The sequence below is a fragment of the Castor canadensis genome, chromosome 2 (assembly GCF_047511655.1).
Source record: "Castor canadensis chromosome 2, mCasCan1.hap1v2, whole genome shotgun sequence".
In the NCBI taxonomy this organism is placed as follows: domain Eukaryota; kingdom Metazoa; phylum Chordata; class Mammalia; order Rodentia; family Castoridae; genus Castor; species Castor canadensis.
Window position 1 is genome coordinate 144,868,656 of NC_133387.1, and position 13,579 is coordinate 144,882,234.

At 37.1% G+C, this 13,579-nt stretch overlaps 1 pseudogene; it reads right to left on the reverse strand.

Annotated features, from left to right (window-relative positions):
* Positions 1–3,571: 3,571 nt before the first annotated feature.
* Positions 3,572–5,298, reverse strand: LOC141410424 (thyroid receptor-interacting protein 11-like; annotated as a pseudogene).
* Between the last annotated feature and the right edge of the window lie 8,281 nt (positions 5,299–13,579).

A 13,579-nucleotide genomic window follows, 5' to 3' on the forward strand; every position in this document is an offset into this window, starting at 1 on the left:
TTTATTCTTTTTGATGTCTTTTCTATCCTTAAATCCTTAAATCCTCATCTTTATGCTTATTTAATAAAACTTCCCTTACGCTCTGTTTCATAATAATTTAAAGCCAAACAATTTCCCCATAGACTGGCTGTTAAAGTATTTTGCATTTGTGTACAATTTAAGAAAATAAAAGATTGAGCACCACGGGCAAAAAAAAATAAGAGAAAAAAGGAAAGAAGAGAAAGAGAAGAAAGAGAAAGAAAATATATAGATATGTATATCTGTATGTATATATGTACATATAGTACATATGTTATAACATTAATTCATATATATTTTTTATTTTACAAAAAGAAACTATTTTTAAATGAGGGGGAAATTGGAAGAGACAGGAAAAAGAGCTATGTTTCTTACTATATCTTATTCAGTTTTACTTTTAACATATACAAATGTCGTATATATTCAAAAATAAAATTAAACTAAAAAGAAAAAAGCACATCCTAAAATGAACACAAATGGAAAAAATAATCCAAATTGTATTTCAAGTTGATAAATATGCTGAGAAAACAGTTATTTCAAGTAACTTGTAAATTTAGTCACTAGTAACTTTGAAACTATTTTATGTGTATTTAGGTATAGGAAATGATTAATGTTATTAGGAATGAGAGTTTTTAATGTGAGACAAAACATGATAAAAGAAATAAAGAAAAATGCAAATCAAAATGACATTGAGAATCCAGCTCACCCGTCAGAATGGCTATCATCAAGAAAACAATAACAAATGCTGGAGGCAGCAACCTTATACACTGCTGTTGGGAATGTGAATTAGTGTAGCCATGGTGAAAATCAATACAAAGTTTCCTCAAAAAACTAAAAATAAAACTACCATATGATCCAGCTGTACCAACGCAGGGCATATACCCAAAGCAGTGAAGTCCTAACTGACAGTACAGAAAGTTGCACACCCATGTTTATGCAGCACTATTCACAATAGCCAAATTATGGAATCAGCCTAGGTGCCCATCGATAGATGAGTGCATAAAGAAAATGTAGTACATATCCACAATAGAGCATTATTCAGCCATAAAGAAGAATGAAATTATATCATTTTTAGCAAAATAGGTAGAACTGGAGGTTAACATGTTAAATGAAATAAACCAGACTCAGACGTTTTCTCTTGTATGTGTTATCTAGACCAAAAGAAAAAGGACATAAATATAAAAGGGAGACTATTGGAAGGGGACCTCTGGAAGGTGGGAGGGGGAAAACAGAGGGTGTGGGGGGAATAACAAAGTATATTACAAGCAGATATTAAAAGGTCATAATGAACCCATTTTAAAAATTTGCAAGAAAGCTAAAAAAGAGGGTTGGGGGAGGTGGGATAGGAGAGAGTAACAGGAGTAATTTACTCAAAGCACATTTCATGCATGTATGGAAATATCACAATGAAACCCCTTTGTACAACTAATATATGCTAATAAAAATAATTTTTAAAAAATAATGACTATAATCATTGTAATGTACTGAATAAACAAACATCCATGCACCTATAGTGAAGTACAAAAAACAAAATAGGACTGAGAGTGTGGCTCGAGCCTAGCAAGTGTACACCCTTGGTCCAAACCCCAGTACAACAACAAAAAAAAAAGACCTGGGAACAAAAACAATATCACAGGGTTCCATGATGGTCTTGCATCCTCACCAAAGAGTACTATTAACAATTCCCAGTTGATTATTTCTATTATTCTATAGTTGTAATAGATCCATAATACACCAATGATGACTAAAATAAATTACATTTATAAGGATGGATGGTGTATGAAGACTGTAGAAAAATATTTTCTCAAGTAGCCCCAAAGCTATATTATTCAAGAAACTAGGCCAGGCATGGCGTGACACACCTGTAATAGTAGCAGTTGGGAATCTGAAGCAAGAGGATAGAATTCAAGGCCTGCCTGGGCTGCAAAGCAAGGACCCTGTCTCCAAAAAAAGAAGAAAGACAGACACGTATGGCTTTCTTTAAACTTGATCAGATATTTGTTTGTTCGTTGAACTGGCTGAAAAGCACGATTTGGCTTTTGCCAGTATCAAATGAGCTATTGAATTGTGTCTCAGCAATTTGCAGCTTCTATAAATACTTAATAAGATTTACTTTCTCTGTTTAAAATGGAAAATCATTTGGACTCTGCTAGAAGTGAAAATATTCCTTCTATTCAAGTAAGAAACAAGCATCTTCTCTGTTTATTCAGTTTTCTAGACTCTGCTACATTTTTTGGTAGCACTGGGCTTTGAACTCAGGAACTCATGCTTTCTAGATGGGTGCTTTACCACTTGAGCACTCCACCAGACCCTAGACTCTACTACTGTTAATATTAAATAGACTTGCATCATTCAAAGGACCTGAAGATTCCAACTTTACATTTTACAAATAAAGGTATAGACTGGCACAGCTTAATGACATATACAAGGTCACATAACTAGTGGTAAATTAAGACTGGATCCATGTTCTTTGACTTCCAGTAATAAGACAAAGGGTTTGGGGTGGGTTTTTTTTTTTTTTTTTTTTTGTAGTACTGGGGTTTGAACTCAGGGCCTTACAATTACTAGGCAGGTGCTCTATCACTTGAACCACACCCCCAGTCATTTGTGCTTTTAGTTATTTTTGGAATAGGGACTTGATGACTTTTTACTTTTTACTCAGAGGCCTGGACCTCAATCCTCCTGTTTAGGCTTTCTGTGTAGCTGGGATGACAGGCATGTGCCACCATACCCAGCTCTACTGGTTAAGATGGGGTCTTGCTGACTTTTTGCCCAGTCTAGCCTCAAATTGTGATCTTCATGATCTCCACCTCCTGAGTAGCTGAGATTACAGGTTTGATCCATTGTGCCTGGTCTAAAAATACAAAGACTTCTATGTAGCATTCTCCACTAGTTATTTACTATGTGATCTTAGGCAAATTGCTTAGTCTCTCTAAGACTTGGAGGTAACAGTACTGTAGCAACTGCATCACAGTTCTTCAGCCCACATCTGATTTCATTCAGATGCAGCTGTGATGTACACTTCTGTGAGAATTCAAGGTCATCTTATGCTGACAGCTTTCTACCTCGTGCATGCACTAACTTAAGGTCCTTTTCACTCAACAATTTCACCTTGAGTATAATGTTAAGCTGTGGGTTTATCCTACATGGAAACTATTGGGCTGAAGTTCTTCCGTTCTATACCTAAATCTTTTATATTTCATAAAACTTCTTTCTCATCTTCTATGCACCAGGCACAGGGATGATCAATGAGAAGTAATAATAAGACAAACCCATATTCTCACACAAATTACATTTTAGCAAAGAAGTAACAATTATAAATGATGAGTTCTATGAAACAGAAAATGTAGGGTATAACAAATGGCCTCACTAGTTTAGGAGTCAGGAAGACACTATTTTTTTCTAAAAGCAATAAGAATATTTTTATTAAATTTAGAGAAATTACAACCACAAATACATGACTTCTTCTGAAAGGCCACTTTGTGATAAAACACAGAAGCATAGTGTTCATGGTTCCTTTAAAGTGCTAAATAGTCTCTGACTTCAGAATCACCTATTGCTTTAGCAGGTCTTTCAGCACAATGCAAGCACTGTTGTCAGGTGACACTGGCAAAGGTGTAAAAGTGGGCAGAACATCTGAGATGGGCTTCAAAAGAAGATATTTGGGCCCACCAGGTCCATGTCCAACTGGGTTAATAAGAGATATAGCTGCAGAGCAGGGAGCCAAGAATGGATTCACGTCTGCTCTTCTATCAGCCCTGGGTTCTGCTGAATCTTTAAAACTTTGTTGGTGCATTTGTAACCAGTTTCTCCCTCCAGGTTTTATGTCATAAGCAGAAAGCTTTGGTGGGGGGGTAGATGGGTGAGATTCCATTTCTAGAAATTTAACAAAAACCTCTGAAAAAGAACTATTAAGCATAGATTGCTGATTTGGTGTCAGAAGTTGTTGGGGATAATTTTTGATCTTCCTCCAAGTCACACAGTCATCCACCTGGCAACACCTCCTCATCTTCATTAAACAACTGCTCCATCTCCATAATACTTCCCAAGCTTTCTGGGAGCTGGCTTCTGGTGGCGTGGGACCCTTCCTGGTTTCTCCGTTTATCATGGAGTGGGGATGCTCTGTGCAGGCTGGAGGTGTGGACATAATACTTCATGTCGCTTGTTTTTTGGTGTATGGAAATGACCAATGAGAAGGTTTCTCATAAGGACTTTGTCCACTTTTCCTTCTGTTTACTAAATTCATCAATTTACTAAATTCACCAATTTATCATCCAACATTTCTTGTCAGAGCTCACATTGTTTCTTAAGTTCTTCAATCTGTTCTTCCTTTAGATCTAACTGTATTGAAAGCCTTGATGCTGAATCCAAGCATTATTTGCTTTATCCAAACGTTCCTGCAGTGATAATACTTTTCCTTCTAGATTTTCTGCCTTTTTCTTCCATTCAGCTGTAACCTGTTTTTGTTTTTCTAATTCAGAACTCATAGCTTTTCCTTCCTGTTGGAAGTGTTGTAGGACCATCTGTATGTGAGTTAAGGACCAAGCATACTGCTTTACTTGGTCCTGAGAGACAGTAAGCTGTGCTATAGTTTCATCCCTTTGCTCAGAGATGATGTTCAATTGTTCTTGCAATGAGTCTACCTCACACTGGCTTGATGACTGGCATTTTCCATTGCATGAGAGGATGAGACTAGCTTTCATCCAATGACATGACTTTCTTTCTCAGTTTAGCCTCTCTGTCTTCTATGGTCAACAATTCCCAAGTATGAGACTCTTTTGATTCTAAAAGATGATTGTACAATCTATCCAGCTCCTGGTTTTACTGTGACTCTTTGTTATGTAAGTGGTGAACTTCATTCTGCAAGGTACTGTTTTCCACTTGTTTCTGTTTGAGAGCCAACATGACTTGGTCTCGCTCCTGTTGAAATGCAATTGTCTTCTCCTGCATTGACTTAACTGTATTTAAATGCTGATTTAACTCCCCAGCCACACCTTGCTCCTTTTCTTTCAATAGCTGCACAAAAGCAAGATCCTTCTCCTTCATTGAATGGTACTCCAACTCTTTTCCTCAAAGCATTACAAAAACTTCATGTTCTGTTTGATATTCTATTTCCTTTCCCCTGGATGTTTCTACTATTTTGTCATTTTCCACTTTTAGTTTAGAAATGTCTGTTTCTAAAATTAACATTCTTTCCTTCAGGTTTCTTACTGCCTGCTTCAAAAGGTCACTTTCATTCACTTTGTTAGTGAAATTTTCATTTGAAGAAAGTAACTGATCACTTTTGACTTTGATTAAGAGGTCTTTTTCTTTAAGTAAGTTTTATAATACATCTTATTTCTCTTTCAGCTGCTTAATTTCTGAATCAGTTTGTTCATTTTCTTTTCTTTCTAGCTCTGAAAAGGCAGCAATTGAATCAGACAACCTATTAGGAGGATTCCAAGATGGTGACTAGAGGGAGGAAGCAGAAAGCGTGCTTCCTAAAGTAAAATCTTGGAGAGATGCTGGAGATACACCTGGCAGGAAAAACCAACAAGAAGAGACAAAAATCCAACTCCTCCACACCTCCAGCCTGCACAGAGCATCCCCACTCCATGATAAACAGAGAAACCAGCCCACACCACCAGAAGCCAGCTCCCAGAAAGCTTGGGAAGATGCAGACCACCAGGTGAGCTAAGCGGTACATGGTAAATCAGCATAGCCCCTGGAAAGACTGACCCCCCACCCAGGGAAAAAAGAAGAAAAAAACAATCTGAATAATAAACAAGTAGCTGAAAAGAAAAAGACATTTAGCAAAAAGGGCAGGGCACACTGAGCTCTGGAGAGTGGGGGAGGAGCAATCCCCACTCAAGCTGTGAATAAACAAGCTGGCAGGAGAAGGTAGGAGTGGCAGGACCTCCCCCCTCCCCAGTGTGCTTGAAGAGGGGAAGGCTTGTAAAATGGCTAAAGCATAGCACACTCCACTGGAGAGTGGGGGAGGAGCACTTCCCCATGAAAACTCTAAATAATAAAAAAAAGACTGCAATTGTAACTGGCGGGTAGAGCTGCATACTGGAGAAAACAAAAGGGGCATGTGACCAGGAGAACTCTAAACAAACAAAGCCTGTGGGGCTGGGTGAGTGTAAAGCTCATTCCTGAGATCTGCACAAATAAGGCCTGCAATAGCAGAAGGCTGACAGTAGGTGGCAGGTGAGCCGCAGCCCCAGATAGACATTCACAAAGCTGTCTCCAGAATCTTTTTATTGTTGTTGTTCATTTTGTCCTTTGAAGAGACAACAACAGAACTAGAACTGGATACTGAAGGACTAACGGAAACTGTACTGCACTTAAATCTGGGATTTATTTGTTTTGATGTGTTCTGGTTTTTGGGTTACTTTGTTGTTTGTTTGTTTTGTTTTTTCCCCTTTGATGAGACAACAGAAGAACTGTTTCCCAGACATCAATACCAGGACTGGAGGATGAAGGAATAACACCAAAATTATTAGGACTGAAACTTTAGTGCATTTGAACTTGGGGATTTTTTTTTTTTCTGTTTTACTATCCTCTCTCTGTCCCTCTAATGCCTGTATAGCTCAACGTTGATTAGTATACTATCTCTCCCTATTTATTTCATTGCCTCTATTTTTTGTGTGTGTATGTGTATGTGTGTTTGTTGGTTTTGTTTTGTTTTACCCTTTTTCTTTACCTTCTTACCTTTCCCTCTTCTCTCACCCTTCCACTGTAGAAATCACCATTGTTATTATTACAAGCTAGACAATACGGAATTACACACAGTACAGGGACAGTAATAATAGCAAGGGCAATGATGGGAAGACAGAAAAAAGAGGGAAAACACTATCCCCCAAATAATAAATCAGTACAGGAACCAGAGGGAAATGAAGAAAACAGATACCCAGATCCAGGCTCCAACAAAGGCAAGATAAACTATGCCAAAGAACCCAGTGAAGCCCACAAGAACACTCTGGAAGAAGAAATCCTGTAAGTAATCAATGAGAGTTTTATAGAGATGATACTGGATATGGTCAACCAAAATGTACAGGACAAACTCAAGAAATTCCAAGACAACAAAAATAGAGAATTTGAGAAAGCACAAGAACAAATAAAAGAAACCATAGAAGCACTGTATAAACACCAAAGTGAAACAAAGAACACGATTAATAAAGAGATAAATGAACTCAGGACAAAAATAGACAATATCAAAGAGGAACTGACTCAGAATATAGAAAACCTCACAAAAAAAGAATGAAACAGAAATACAAAACAAAATGGAAAGCAAATCCAGTAGAATAGAACAAGCAGAAGACAAAATCTCAGAACTCAAAGATGAAATGGTAATTAAAGGAAAAACAGAAGACCTATTAGTGAAACAACTCAAGACCTGTGAAAAGAAAATGCAAGAACTTGCTGACTCCATCAAAAGACCAAACCTGAGAATCATGGGCATTGAAGAAGGAGAAGAGGTGCAAGCAAAAGGAATGCATAATATATTCAACAAAATAATAACAGAAAATTTCCCAAATCTGAAGAAATCTATGCCCATACAGGTACAGGAAGCCTCCAGAACACCAAACAGACCTGACCAAAATAGAACTACCCCATGGCATATTATCATTAAAACAACAAGTACAGAGACTACAGAAAGAATATTGAAGGCTGTAAGAGAGAAAAAACAAATACCATACAAAGGTAAACCCATCAAAATCACAGCAGACTTCTCCACAGAAACATTAAAAGCAGGAAGAGCTTGGGGTGAGGTCTTCTGGGCACAGAACGAAAATAACTTCAACCATAGGATACTCTACCCAGCAAAACTATCATTCAAAATACATGTAGCAATAAAAGTATTCCATGATAAACACACAAAAACAATATATTACCACAAAGCCACCACTACAAAAGATTCTTGAAGGGATTCTTCACACAGAAAGTGAAACCCAACACAACCATGAAAGGGCAGGCAGCACCAAACTACAGGAAAAGAAAAAGCAAGAAAGTAGAGAATAACATTGATATAGCTACACAAAATCAAACCCTCAACTAAGACAACTAAATGACAGGAATCACCACATACCTATCAATACTAACTCTTAATGTTAACAGACTTAATTCCCCCATCAAAAGGCACCGTTTGACAAACTGGATTACAAAGGAAGATCCAACAATTTGTAACTTACAGGAGACCCATCTCATCAATAGAAATAAGCATAGGTTTAGGATGACAGTCTGGAAGAAGATTTACGAAGCCAATGGACCCCAAAAATAGGCAGGAGTAGCAATACTTATCTCTGCCAAAGTAGACTTCAAACATACATTGATCAAATGAGATAAAGAAGGACATTCCATACTAATAAAAGGGGAAATTGACCAAAAAGAAATTACAATTATCAACCCATATGCACCCAATGTCAATGCACTCAATTTCATCAAACATACCCTGAAGGACTAAAAGCATATAGTAACTCCAACAGAGTGGTTATGGGAGACTTTAACACCCAACTATCAAAAATAGATAGGTCATCAAAACAAAAAATCAATAAAGAAATCCAAGATCTAAAACATACCATAGATCAAATGGACCTAGTTGATGTCTACAGAACATTTTATCCAACTTCTACACAATACACATTCTTCTCAGCAGCTCATGGAACCCTCTCCAAAATAGATCAAATCTTAGGGCACAAAGCAAGCCTCAGCAAATATAAGAAAATAGAAATTATACCATGCATTCTATCTGATCACAATGCAATAAAACTAGAGCTCAACAACAAAAGTAAAGACAAAAAACATGCAAAAACCTGGAAACTGAATAACTCATCGCTTAATGAACAATGAGTAATTGAAGAAATAAAAGAGGAAATTAAAAGGTTCCTGGAAGTCAATGAAAATGAAAACACAACCTACCAGAACCCATGGGACACAGCGAAGCCAGTCCTGAGAGGAAAGTTTATAGCCATGAGTGCATATATAAAAATGAATGAAAGATCCCAAATCAAAGACCTAATGCTACATCTCAAGCTCCTAGAAAAACAAGAACAAGGAAATCCCAAAACAAATAGAAGGAGAGAAATAATAAAAATAAGAGCTGAAATCAACGAAACAGAAACCAAAAAAACCATACAGAGTTAATGAAACAAAAGCTGGTTCTTTGAAAAAATAAACAAGATCGATAGACCCCTGGCAAACCTGACTAGAATGACAAGAGATAAAAACCCAAATTAGTAGAATCAGGAATGCAAAAGGGGAGATAACAACAAACACCATGGAAGTCCAGGAAATCATCAGAGACTACTTTGAGAACCTATATTCAAATAAATTTGAAAATCTTAAAGAAATAGAAAGATTTCTAGATGTATATGATCATCCAAAACTGAACCAAGAGGAAATTAATAAACTGAACAGATCTACATCACAAAATGAAATTGAAACAGCAATGAAGAGTCTCCCTAAAAAGAAAAGTCCAGGACCTGATGGATTCTCTGCTGAATTCTATTAGACCTTTAAAGAAGAACTGATACCAACCCTCCTTAAACTGTTCCATGAAATAGAAAGGGAAGGAAAACTGCCTAACACATTTTATGAAGCCAGTATTATACTTATCCCAAAACCAAGCAAAGACACCTCCAAAAAGAAGTATAGGCCAATCTCCTTAATGAACATTGATGCAAAAATCCTTAATAAAATAATGGCAAGTCAAATTCAACAACACATCAAAAAGATCATTCACCACGACCAAGTAGACTTCATCCCAGGAATGCAGGGGTGGTTCAACATATGAAAATCAATAAACATAATAAACCACATTAACAGAAGCAAAAACAAAAACCACTTGATCATCTCAATAGACGCAGAAAAAGCCTTTGACAAGATCCAACACCATTTCATGATAAAAGCTCTAAGAAAACTAGGAATAGAAGGAAAGTTCCTCAACATTTTAAAAGCTATATATGACAAACCTACAGCCAGCATTATACTTAATGGAGAAAAATTAAAACCATTCCCTCTAAAATCAGGAACCAGACAAGGATGCCCACTATCTCCACTCCTATTCAACATAGTACTGGAATTCCTAGCCAGAGCAATTAGGCAAGAAGAAGGAATAAAAGGAATACAAATAGGTAAAGAAACTGTCAAAATATCCCTATTTGCAGATGATATGATCCAATACCTTAAAGACCCAAAAACTTCTACTCAAAAACTCCTAGACACCATCAATAGCTATAGCAAGGTAGCAGGATATAAAATCAACATAGAAAAATCATTAGCATTTCTATACACTAATAATGAACAAACTGAGAAAGAATATATGAAAACAATTCCATTTACAATAGCCTCAAAAAAAATCAAATACCTAGGTGTAAACTTAACAAAGGATGTGAATGACCTCTACAAGGAAAACTATAAAGTTCTGAAGGAAGAGATTGAGGAAGATTATAGAAAGGGAGAGATCTCCCATGCTCATGGATTGGTAGAATCAACATAGTAAAAATGTCAATACTCCCAAAAGCAACCTACATGTTCAATGCAGTTCCCATCAAAATCCCAATGACATTCATCAAAGAGATTGAAAAATCTACCATTAAATTTATATGGAAAACACAAGAGGTCACAAATAGCCAAGGCAATACTCAGTAAAAAGAACAATGCTGGTGGTATTACAATACCCAACTTCAAACTATATTACAAAGCAATAGCAATAAAAACAGCATGGTACTGGCACAAAAACAGACATGAAGACCAGTGGAACAGAATAGAGGACCCAGATATGAAACCACACAACTATAACCAACTTATCTTTGACAAAGGTGCTAAAAATATACAATGGAGAAAAGACAGCCTCTTCAACAAAACTGCTAGGAAAACTCGTTAGCAGTTTGCAAAACGATGAAACTAGATCCATGTATATCACCCTGTACTCATATCAACTCAAAATGGATCAAGGACCTTAATATCAGACCCCAAACTCTAAAGTTGGTACAGGAAAGAGTAGGAAATACCTTGGAATTAATAGGTATAGTCAAGAACTTTCTCAATGGAACCCCAGCAGCTCAGCAACTAAGAGATAGCATAGATAAGTGGGACTTCACAAAACTAAAAAGCTTCTGCTCATCAAAAGAAATGGTCTCTAAACTGAAGAGAACACGCAGAGTGGGAGAAAATATTTACCAGCTATATATCAGACAAAGGACTGATAACCAGAATATATAGGGAACTCAAAAAACTAAATTCTCCCAAAATTAATGAACCACTAAAGAAATGAGCAAAAGAACTAAACAGAACTTTCTCAAAAGAAGAAATCCAAATGGCCAAAAAATACATGAAAAAATGCTCACCATCCCTAGCAATAAAGGAAATGCAAATTAAAAACACACTAAGATTCCACCTCACCCCTGTTAGAATAGCCATCACTAGCAACACCACCAACAACAGGTCTTGGCGAGGATTGGGGAAAAAGAAACCCTCTTACACTGCTGATGGGAATGTAAACTAGTACAACCACTGTGGAAAAAAATTTGGAGGCTACTTAAAAAGCTAAACATTGATCTACCATATGATCCAGCAATACCACTCTTGGGGATATACCCAAAAGACTGTGACACAGGTTATTCCAGAGGCACCTGCACACCCATGTTTATTGCAGCACTATTCGCAATAGTCAAGTTATGGAAACAGCCAAGATGCCCCACTACTGATGAATGGATTAAGAAAATGTGGTATCTATACACAATGGAATTTTATGCAGCCATGAAGAAGAGCGAAATGTTATCATTCGCAGGTAAATGGATGGAACTGGAGAACATCATTCTGAGTGAGGTTAGCCTGGCCCAAAAGACCAAAAATCATATGTTCTCCCTCATATGTGGACATTAGATCAAGGGCAAACACAACAAGGGGATTGGACTTTGATCACATGATAAAGCGAGAGCACACAAGGGAAGGGTGAGGATAGGTAAAACACCCAAAAAACTAGATAGCAGTTGTTGCCCTCAACACAGAGAAACTAAAGCAGATATTTTAAAGCAACTGAGGCCAATAGGAGAAGGGGACCAGGAACTAGAGAAAAGGTTAGTTCAAGAAGAATTAATTTAGAAGGTAACACACATGTACAGGAAAGTCAACTCCCTGTATAGCTATCCTTATCTCAACTAGCAAAAACCCTTGGTCCTTCCTATTATTGCTTATACTCTCTCTACAACAAAATAAGAGATAAGGGCAAAATAGTTTCTGCCTGGTAGTGAGGGGGTAAGGGGGGAAAGGGAGAGGTCTGGGGGATAAGGGAAGGGGTGGGGGGAAGGGGGGAGAAATGACCCAAACATTTTATGTACATATAAATAAAAGAAAAATTATAAATTTAAAAAGAAGAAGAAGAAAAAAAGATCCTGTTAATATTTTCCTGGAGTGTTCTAATTGTTTCATCCTTTTCCTGCAGCAATTTTGTCAATGCTTCTACCTCTTCTTGAAGAAAACGAGAAAGTTCATTCAACCCACCAGACACACTTGCTCTAAGGGACTCTGCTGCCTGGGAGATAAATGATGAGCCAGAAGAGAGCGGGGGTGACATGATATCAAGTTTTCCTAGATGATCCTTGGCACTGCAAAGCTGTCCTATGCTGTGCTGAACTTGTGCTAATTCTTGTCCAAATTTTTGAGTTTGGTTTCATTCTGCTCATAACTTTGGATGAGACCAGTGTAGTCTACTTGTAATTGATAATTATTACCACTGTCTACCAAAACTTGGGCCTGAAGTTGATAAAGTTTCTGCAGAAGCTGGGCCAATTCATGTTGCATGTTTTGGACTGTGGTCATCACCTGTCATTTCCATTCTTCCATTTTCTTTACTTGCTGTTTTAATTTATCACACTCCTGTAGGAGCTCCTCAAACTGATTGCTATTAACACCTCCAACCTCATTGCCAGGGCTGGAAGTTTGTAAAACACCCAAGAAAGTTTGACTTTTCTGACTTAGTGCATCTATTTCAATGTCTTTTTCTAAAATGATACATGATAAATTCTGAAGTTTCTCTAAACACATCTTGACCACTACTTTCAAGTCTAGTGGACAATTTTTTGTTGTCATCTGGCAGTTTAATGAGCGCTGCTTCTTTGGCAGCAACTATATCCATCATTTTGTGATATTCTGTTTTCAAATGGCTGTTTTCTCTTGTCTTCTCATCCAAAACAGTGAGTATTTGTTCTCTTTCCCTAGCGTAGGCCTGCAGTTGCTGTTGAAGGTGAGCACCATCCTGGGTGTAGGAAGCAAAAGAAATTCTTGCATGAAGAGCTTGTATCTCCAAGTCTTTCTGCTGGATAATCTGAGTGAGTTTACTGACCTCATCTTTGGACAGTTTATCAATTTGTTTAGATAAAGGTATATTCTTTTCATGTAGAAGCTTATTCTCCAACTCTCATTCTCTTAGTCCTTTCACTAATCTTTCAGTTTCAGCTTCAGGTAAATAATGTCTTTCACTTAGTTTTTTATATTAAGGCTTTGAACTGTCATTTTTTGAAAAATATCAGAATTTTCTGTTTCAATGTCTTATCTTTCTTCATTCAACTGGGTTTTT